The sequence below is a fragment of the Zingiber officinale genome, chromosome 9A, assembly GCF_018446385.1.
Source record: "Zingiber officinale cultivar Zhangliang chromosome 9A, Zo_v1.1, whole genome shotgun sequence".
Lineage (NCBI taxonomy): Eukaryota > Viridiplantae > Streptophyta > Magnoliopsida > Zingiberales > Zingiberaceae > Zingiber > Zingiber officinale.
The window spans coordinates 22,723,599-22,734,087 of NC_056002.1; positions in this window are offsets into that span (position 1 = coordinate 22,723,599).

Consider the following 10,489-nt stretch of genomic DNA (forward strand, 5'->3'; position numbering starts at 1 on the left):
TTTAGGCAAGTCAAAGGTGGGTCAATCGATCAACCGATCGATTGGACCGAAGTCCAATCGATCAGTTGATTGATTGGATGTGCGCCGCGAAGAAAGGATGACCCAATCGATCCATTGATCAATTGGGAGCTTATATCGCACGCACAGAAGCGCTCCCAATCGATCAGCTGATCGATTGGGCACCTCCAATCGATCGGTCAATCGATTGGGGACGGGATTTCTCGCACATGATCGTGAGAAAGCCTAAATCGATTGGTCGATCGATTCAAGTTATTTCCAAAGAGCACGGAGGCGCTCTGAATTGATCGACCGATCGATTCAGAGCCTCCCCAATCGATTGAGAGTCATTCAATCGATTGGGATCCGACCGTTGCGCAAATTATAGCTGTTGGCGAGCGTCTTCTCCAGAAGTTCTTCGCCCGATTCTTCTCCAATCTTCACGGCGATCTTCTCCATTGCTCACGACCATTCTTGGAAGCTCTTGGGGACAAGTGCTGGTGCACTTCCAAAGTTCAAGAGGCAACAACAAGTAACAAGCAAGCAAGAAGAGAGGATTTTCATTTGTATTCATTGTATTTTTCTTCTTGCGTGTGTTGTATTTGCTATGTGAGTGTTGTAAGGCTTCTTCGCCTTCGGTAGTTACCATAAAGGAGTGTTTTCATAGTGAAGAGTGCTCGCGTGTATGGATCCTTGGATTAGTCACCTTTTCTTGAGGTGGATAACAAGTAAATTCTTGTGTTAGCATTGTAGAGTGTGTTTCTTGTTGTTTATTCCGCTGCAAGTCAAGGATACAAGGCAAGACATCCCTAGGAGTATCTTTGCAATAACAAATGTGACTAAGACTTCTAAGAAGTCTAACAAAGTCGCTAAGAAGGTCACAAGGGAAGCTATCCCTAGAGTTGACCTAGAGAATGTGACCAAGGCTTCTAAGAAGCCTAATAAGGTCATTAGGAAGGTATCTAGGGAAGTTATCCCTAGTGAGTACCTAGAACATCCAAGGAGCACTAATAGGTTTTGGGTTCCTATGAGCATTTTCTCTATCCCTTATATGGATTAGAAAGTGTCAACTCTAATTGGAAGGGTAGCTAATCCAACCTTGATGAAGTTGACACTCGGAGAGCATTTTCAAGGTTTTTTTTATTAACCTTTGAAAATGAAATGGATTATTTATTTACTCTTTGGAAGAGTAAAATGTGTCAAACTTTGAGGAATTGAATTTAATTTTAATTGGCACAAATAAGAAGAGCACAAGAAATGTCAAGTTGGGATTTTGACATTTCCTTGAGGAATTAAGGGCAAATTTAAGCCTTAATTTAATTTGTTTACTCTTGATAAGAGTAAAATGTACCATAATTTGATAAATTTGATGTAATTTAACTGGCACAACAAATCAAGAGTACAAAAGAAATGTCAAGTTGGGTTTTGGTATTTTCTTAAGAAAATATGGGCAATCTAGGATTACTTTTAAGTTTAGCTAAGGAGTTAATGAGACTTAGATAAATAATATAGGTATATTTTATTTAAGTTAAATTATCATGCTTTGATTGCCCATCATATGTCATGACATCATATTTTGCATTTATGCTTATTATGAAAAACACAAAAAAAAAAATCATGTCATGTCATACATACATCATGTAATTATACAAAATTTTCTTTTGAAAATTATTTATTTTGATGTATGCCATAAATCATCATGCATTAATTTAATTTCCTTACAATTAAGGACAAATGACATTTATTAACAAGTGATATCCTAGGTGGATGTTCAAAAATTTCTAAAATGCTTAGATAGATAATGCATGATCCTAATTTAGGGCAAAAATCAAACTTTACATCTCACAAAGAACTATAAGATGACTTGTATGTGTTTTAGTACACATTAAATACAAGTGAGATGTTAGGGTGATGAACAAGACTCAAGATATTGATTTAGTATACCTTTTTGAGTTTTATGTTCATCAAAACACATAGCTATGTGTTTTCCAATCATTGGGAAAGCTAATGTACAAATCATGTGCATTGAGCCCAAAGAACATGATTGGAAATTGGTTTTGAAAATGCTTTTGAAAAACCTTGGTGAAGGCTATCTTTTGATAGTAATCATCATTGAATAGTTAGACACAAACTTGGAAGAAACATTGAAGTTTTTGTAAGTTTCCAATTTTATGTCAATTTTTGAAAATATGAAGTATTTTCATAGAAAACTATTTTTCCATAATAATATATACCATAAATAATGTCTACAACAATTTTCATAATTTTTAGAATTTTATAGAATTTTTGGAGAGTTTCTGAATTTCGGCTGAAATCCATTTTCAAGAAATCAGGGCTCCAATCGATCAGCCGATCGATTGGGAGGTATTTCCCGTGAGTAGTAGCTCACGGAATCGATCAGCCGATCGATCCACTCTCTCCTGGATCGATTGGGCAATCGATTTAGAGGTTGGTTCTGCGAACAAAACCTCTCTGAATCGATCAATGGATCGAATGAAGTGATTTCAATCGATTGAGACTCAACACAATCGATTGGGAATGTTGATTTTGGTTGGGAAAGTCTGATTTCAATATTTTACACCATTTTTAGTCTAGGTAATCATTCCTAACCCCTTGAAATACATTTGTATACATTTAGGGGGAGTTTTCATGATGAAAACACAGATGTATTGGTTAAGGGAGACTAAGTAGATGTGTAGGTTGAGATTTGGTTTCAATATTGAAGTTTTGAACCTCAAAACGTCTAAATTTGGGTTTCCTAATGATTTAGGGATTCCAAGTCATTATTAGTGCAATAACAGATGTTACGAGCATGTCTTTAGGGGGAGTCACTCGCTAAGGAGATGGAAATTAATTTTCTGAAACCATGGAAGGTGGTATATCCTTCTCTTGATAACATGCTCAGGGTTGAGCGTTGAAAAACAATGGAGAGTGGATATTTTCATTATGGGATTATGGATGCTTAAGGATAAGCATTAATGCTCAAGGGTGAGCATTTGGATACAGTGAAGGGATGGGACCTTCATTGTGGTGTTGAGCGCAATGAGTGGAGTCGTGAACAACGATGAGTAACTCTTCAGGGGGAGAGTTCTTTTTGATGTGTGCCAATAGGGGGAGAATGTAAGGTTTAAGTTAGGCCTTCATTATCCAAAGAGGGAGTTTGCCCTCTAGGAAAGGGGGAGAATGAAGGAAACTCTCATTCATACTTTGACATAAAAGGAAGTTGAGGCTATGAGATTAGCCTAACTTAAAGATAGTGTCAAACAACAAAAAGGGGGAGATTGTTGGTGCAATATCCCTAGGTCAAGGTTGACCTGGTTGACTAAGCTTGAGTTGGCTCAAGCTTGAGTCTTCATGTTTGGGTTTCAATATTTGACAATACGTGAAGATTGCAGGTGCAATCATCCGATTGGGGAGATTGCCTGTACAATTCCCCTCTGGTTAGGGTTTGATCAGATTGATGTGAAGAAGAGTCAAGTATGTCAAAAGAATTGACCAGATACTTGATTGGGAAAGTCCTAACTAGAGGTTAGGCAATTGAAAGTTCTGATGAGTGAAGCCAGACAATTGGAAAATCCTAGTGAGTGAAGCCAGGTGAAAGACCTAGTGAGTGAAAATAGGCAGATGGAAAATCTCGGTGAGTGAAGTCAGGTGAAAGACCTAGTGAGTAAAGCTAGGCAGTTGGAAAATCCTGGCTAGTGAACCCAGGTGAAAGTCCTGGTGAGTGAAGCCAAACAGGTAGAAGTCCCGGTGAGTGAAGTCGGGCAGTGGAAAGACCTGGTGAGTGAAGCCAGGCACGTGGAAATCCAGGTGTGTCAAGGGTGACCGGACACCTAGTGTGGGAAGTCCAAGTAGGTCAAGGGTTGACTGGATACTTGGCACGTGGAAATCCATGTGGGTCAAGGTTGACCGAACACCTGGTGTGGGAAGTCCAAGTAGGTCAAAGGGTTGACTGGATACTTAGCACAAGGAAATCCAGATGGGTCAAGGATGACCAGAATTCTGGTGGAATGAAGTCCAAATGGGTCAAAGTTGACCAGACATTTGGCACGAGAAGAAAAGTCTAAGTGGGTCAAAGGGATTGACGGGACACTTGGTGAAGAAGTCCTAGCAGGTTAAGGTTGACCGGATGCTAGGCATAATGTTCCAACAGGTCATGGTTGACCGTGTTAGAGTGTATACTAAAAGCCTAACTTTTGTATAAACATTTATTTTATAAATAAAGAATCACATTGGTCAAATGTCTACATTTATATGTAAGTGTAGTTGTTCAATTAATTTATATTGTAAATAACATGGTGTGTGGTGTTACACACAGAAGATCATGTTATCAATTCCTTATAAATTATAAACAATAGCTCACGACTAAGATGGAAAGGAACAAACTATTGGAATAGTCATAGTGTAATTTGGTATTAGTTTATCTTAACTATAAAATTACACTAGTACACTCTGAGTGTATTGAGCAGGACCATTTAAGGTAAGTTCTTTTTATACTGACTAAATAAAAGAACAAGACCTTTGTTATCGTGGAAGTGTGTACTCTTAATCCTGATATAATAACAAGCACATATATCTAGTATTTATTTCTTTGACTTATCAATGGGTGAGATTTAGTTCGATAAATCAAGAGGCCCGATAAGTTGAGAAATGATATTATTTATAGTGTGTGTTGTTGATTATAGAAGGAAACTATGTACTAGTAATTTAGGTTGATAATATCCCCAAGAGGAGCTCATAAAGATTGTCATGTAAACCCTGCAGGTGGACTTAGTCCGACATGACGATAAGGTTGAGTGGTACTACTCTTGGAGCTAGATATTAATTAAGTGAGTTGCCAGTAACTCATTTAATTAGTGGACATTCGATATCTTAAACACAGGGAGATTAACACACTCATGATAAGAAGGACCCCAAAATATAATTTGGGATTGGTGCAGTAGTTCAATAATAATTCTTTAGTGGTATGAATTATTATTGATGAAATTAAGTTGGGTGTTTGGGGCGAACACGGGAAGCTTAATTTCATCAGGAGACCAAAACCAATTCCTCCTCTTGTTTCCTATCGTAGCCTCTTATTTATAAAGTATTATACCGACTCATACCCACCTTCTTACCCACCTTAAGGTGGCCGGCCAAGCCTAGCTTGGAGCCCAAGCTAGGGCCGGCTAAACCAAGGTGAGTTGGTTTCATTAAGTGGCCAACCCTAGCTTGAACCCAAGTTTGGTGTGGCCGACCACATTAAAATAAAAAGGATTTTATTTTTTAAAATCTTTTCTTATGTGGAAGCCATGATTTTAAAAGAAAGTTTAAAATTTAAATATTTTCTTTTATAGTTTTCTAAAAAAGATTAAGAGAAAGGTTTGATATCTTTCTTTATTTGTAATTAAAAGGAATATTTTAATTTTTGATAAAACTTTCCTTTTTTATAACCATCCTCATGATTTTAAAAGAGAGTTTTTAAAATTAAATCTTTTCTTTTATAGTTTCTACAAAAGATTAAGAAAAGATTTGATATCTTTCCTTATTTATAAATTGAAAGGAAGATTTTAATTTTAGAGAAAACTTTCCTATTTGTAAATCATCCACATGTTTTAATAGAGAGATTTTAATTTATAAAAGTTTCCTTTTATGACCAACCATGAAGGGAATTTTCAAAAGAGAAATTTTTATTTAAAAATTTCCGAAAACAAATTAGGAAGTTTTAATTTTGTATTTAAAACTTTCCTTATTTGGAGGGATTAAGGTGGTCGGCCATATATAGTTTGAAAGGAAAATTTTATTAAACTTTCCTTTTATTGGCAAAGGGAATAAGGGAGTTTTAATAAAACTTTCCTTATTTGCCAAGACCAAGGAATATAAAAGAAAGGCTAGAGGTGCCTCACCTCATAACAATATCTCTTCTGTTAGTTCCTCTCTTCCTTGGTTGGTGGTCGGCCCCTCTCTTCCTCTCCCTCTCCTATTCTTCTTCCTTGGCCAGCGGCATCTTCATCTCAAGGAGCTTGGTTGGTGGACGGATCTTGCTAAAGGGAGAAGGAGAGATAGGAGACTTTGTTTCTAGCATCCCTTGGCGTTTGGTGGTGGTGGTCGAACCTCATCTTCTCTTGGAGTTCTTGTGGTGGCCGAAACTTGTTGGAGAAGAAGGAAGCTTAGGTGGTTCTCGTCTCGGTAGATCGTCGCTCACACGACGTTCGAGATAAGAAGAGGAATACGATAGAAGATCAAGAAGTTGTTGCTTACAAAGAAAGGTATAACTAAAAATTCTATTCCGCATCATATTAGTTTTCTTTGTATAGATTTTGAAATATCAAACACAATATGCATATGATTCTAGGTTTCGAATTTATGATTCGAGTTTGTGTTCTTTTGTTTTGTTTTTTTCGATCTTGTGATTCGATTGTTCCTTTTGGTTAAACCTAGGGTTACTATAAGGAAATTAAATATTAAATTCTGTTGAAAGGCTTTGTCTAGGAAGTGGTGGATGCTCTCATACCCAAGAAGGCCTAGTGCCTTGCATGTTTAACCTGAAAGTCAATCTCTGAAATTAATATTTAATTGAATTTGTAACATGGGTGGATTTGGATCAATAATGTTAAGTATCATTTGCGATCCAAGTCTAAACCTCTAAGAACAAATAAGTTAAATTTGGAATCAATAATGTTAAGTTCCATTTGTGATTTCTAATTTAATTTCTAAAGAACACAATAGGTTGTTAGGAATGGTTCAAGACTTGTATAAAATTTTTGTACAGGGGAACCAGTACGATATTCCGAGTATCAACCAACAAACCGGATGTTGAATTGGAGACCTTGGACTTGAGTTTAGGCAAGTCAAAGGTGGGTCAATCGATCAACCGATCGATTGGACCGAAGTCCAATCGATCAGTTGATCGATTGGATGTGCGTCACGAAGAAAGGATGGCCTAATCGATCCATTGATTGATTAGGAGTTTATATCGCACGCACAGAAGCGTTCCCAATCGATCAGTCGATCGATTGGGCGCCTCCAATCGATCGGTCAATCGATTGGGGACGGGATTTCTCGCGCACAATCGTGAGAAAGCCTGAATCAATTGGTCGATCGATTCAGGCTATTTCCAAAGAGCATAGAGGCGCTCTGAATCGATCGACCAATCGATTCAGAGTCTCCCCAATCGATTGAGAGTCATTCAATCGATTGGAATCCGATCGTTGTGCAGATTATAGCTGTTGGCGAGCATCTTCTCCAGAAGTTCTTCGCTCGATTCTTCTCTGATCTTCACAGCGATCTTCTCCACTACTCACGGCGAGTTCTTGGAAGCTCTTGGGGACAAGTGCTGGTGCACTTCCAAGATTCAAGAGGCAACAACAAACAACAAGTAAGCAAGAAGAGAGAGTTTTCATTTGTATTCATTGTATTTTTCTTCTTGCGTGTGTTGTATTTTTTGTGTGAGTGTTGTAAGACTTCTCCGCCTTCGGTAGTTACCGTTGTCACGCCCCGGGAGTGTCCCTGTCCGAAGAAATTTCGGTAGCACCTCCCCTGTACGACTGACAATCTGAGTCATTTCTACATGCACAATATACATCAGCCACAGGCGGCTGGAATATACACACAACCACGCAGTTATATGATACAACCTACTCGGCTGATACAATAAAAACACAACCACGCAGTTATATGTAAAACAGCCCATTCGACTGTACCAAAACCAAAACACAACGAAAATTAATAGAAACCAAATACAAACCAAACACAAAAACTACTAGCCGGCTAGGCTTACCAACCAACAATAATACAAGATACCACATAACAACTTCAAAACTCCAGAAACAAAACCGGAGCACAAACTAAACACACTGACACATAAAACAAATAACACATAAATGAAACCGATCGATCTTCTGAGGTGACGTGGGGACCAGCAGACAGGATACTCCAAGTGACATCATAATCCACCTGGTACCTGAAAAAGATAGTGTACACGGGGGTGAGTTCAACAACTCAGCGAATACCAATAGACATGCCTAGTAAGAAATATCTAACAGCAATAAACATGGAATACAGCTTCCTAATCATATATAGAAAATATGCAAAACTGAAAGGTAACTGAGGAAGTTGTACTCACCAGGAACTCCTATCCAGAACAAAAGGGTCATCAAACCAGATACACAATATGCCTCCTGTTTGTATGTCAAACAAATGCATCCACCAAAATGCAGCATATAAGTGCAGCAAACACAAGCAAATAAATGCAATAAATGCATATGATGTCAATGACATGGTCACCCCTGACGCCAGTCAGTCATCTCACACACAATGGTGAGACTGAGTGGGTAGGGCTATGACAGCCGTGCACTCTGACGTCACTGCTCCTGATGAGTGACCGAATGGACGGGATGCTATCGGAGTACACACATACTCCTACCCCAAATCATAAATGGGGGAGCGCAATGCTCTCATCTCCCGGTACACCATGACGGAGAGGGATCCCTGAAGTGCTACCACGCTGCGTCACACTACCCATGAGCATACCAACGGAGCACCGAACAGAGCAAAATTGACGTGCTACTACGTTGCGTCACGCTACCCATGAGCGGACCAACGGAGCACCGAACAGTGATGAAACTGGAGATATGCTCTACAATAATGGAGCAGCCTACCACGCAGCATGCAATCATGCGAATGGTGCATGAAAATAAGCATGACAATATCCTGAACCAAATCCACATATATATATAAAAATGTGTACCCTAGTACAAGTAAGTCAAATCAATAGATCTAGGTATACAGGCCCTCTATGGTATAACAACCTAGGTCCTAAACATATCCACCTCCATAAAATATATACCAACAATGTATATGGATCAAAGTAAAAGGTGTAGGTAAACAGATCAGGTATGATATAAAAATATAGATACACATGTCAGATAATAAAAATTCAGAGTCTAGTCCTAAACTCAGTAAAGCATAGTATGTCACTTACTCTAGGAACTAAAGTACTCATGGTAAGAATCATGAAGTATAAACATGGATACATAACAAGCGACCAAATAGATCATGCTATGGGTATCAAACCGTGACATACCAAAAGCAAACATGATCATTGCTTGCAGCTATAAAATACTATGCATATCCAATTGACAATATCATAAAAAGATAAGTCAAGAGGTACCCGCCTCCAATAGAAAGGTCCAATCCGGTAATAGATTCCTCGTCGAGATGCTCATCTCGCGTCAGAGTCCTGCATCAATTAGTATATATATATTTTATTTAGCTAAATTCATATGAATTAAATAGCTAAATAAAATCCCAATCCCAATTAGGATCACTCCAATAAAATATAATCTCTGACTAATCCACCCAAATAATCCTTAACCATACCACCCTATTAAAATAGGTTTATATATATGAATCATCTCTAATTACAAATCCACCGCATAATGATATCAACCCACAATAACCTATCATAAAAATTAAATCTCCGTCATAAATCGACATCAACCTAACATCATCATCAACAACTAACCAAACCACCACAACATCAATCCAATAAATTTGATTAACGATTATGTAGTCATCTACAACAAACCACTCAACTTATCAATCATACCACAACAACTTACAACTCCATGTCTACTACAAATCCAAAACAACCCAAGACTATCAACTGAGTATTACTTAATCAACTCAAATTCTTATTTAAGACACATATCTATTTCGCCACCTAATCAAATTCTAAATACATGAAATAAACAACAACATGGAATGAGGTTCTTGTTACCTCACAGCCTCTTACAGTGGATGCCCACAGTCCCTGCAGCTACTCGCAGCAACAGGTGGTCGCCAATGAAGTTGCCAGCACAAACAGAGGTGATAAGAAACTTAGGCATTTCGTCAAACACCTGTTATGCATCACGAACGTGAATGGCCAGAAACAAGAAACGCCACTACCTACAATCTTGCGACTAAGCATCAAACTACCCCTGTCACTGCCCAAAGTAAGGATCGGCTAGAGAAAGAAAAGAACAATAAGAATCAACGTCACCACATACCTTCCCGTGGTCGGAAGTATCACGACTAATCCGGCTGGTGCAGTGAGGATAGAATAGACTCGAATCCTTCCCCTTCTGATCAAAGATATGCCCGCACAAGAGCGATGATCTAGGGAGAAGGACTGCTTGAGGGTGCAGATGATCAACATAAAAGAAGGTTCGGTGATCATACAGCGCTGGCACTAGGGCTCCTGTGGTCGGCGATGTCTCGGAAGGGTGAGGGAGTTGCGGTCGGCCGACTAGGGCAGGAAAAGAAGGGCAGTGGCGTCGCGTCGGCCAGAGGAGAGGAAGAGGGTGTCGGCGGGGCGCTATGGCACGGCGACGGCGCTGGATTCCTGTGGCCGGTGATCGGTGCGCTACTTGACATGGATGAGGAGGAGAGGAAAGGAAGTGCCTCGGAGCAGTTTTGGCATAGCACAGATTCGCGGGGAAGAAGGAAGGCTCGCGAGTTGATTAGGGAA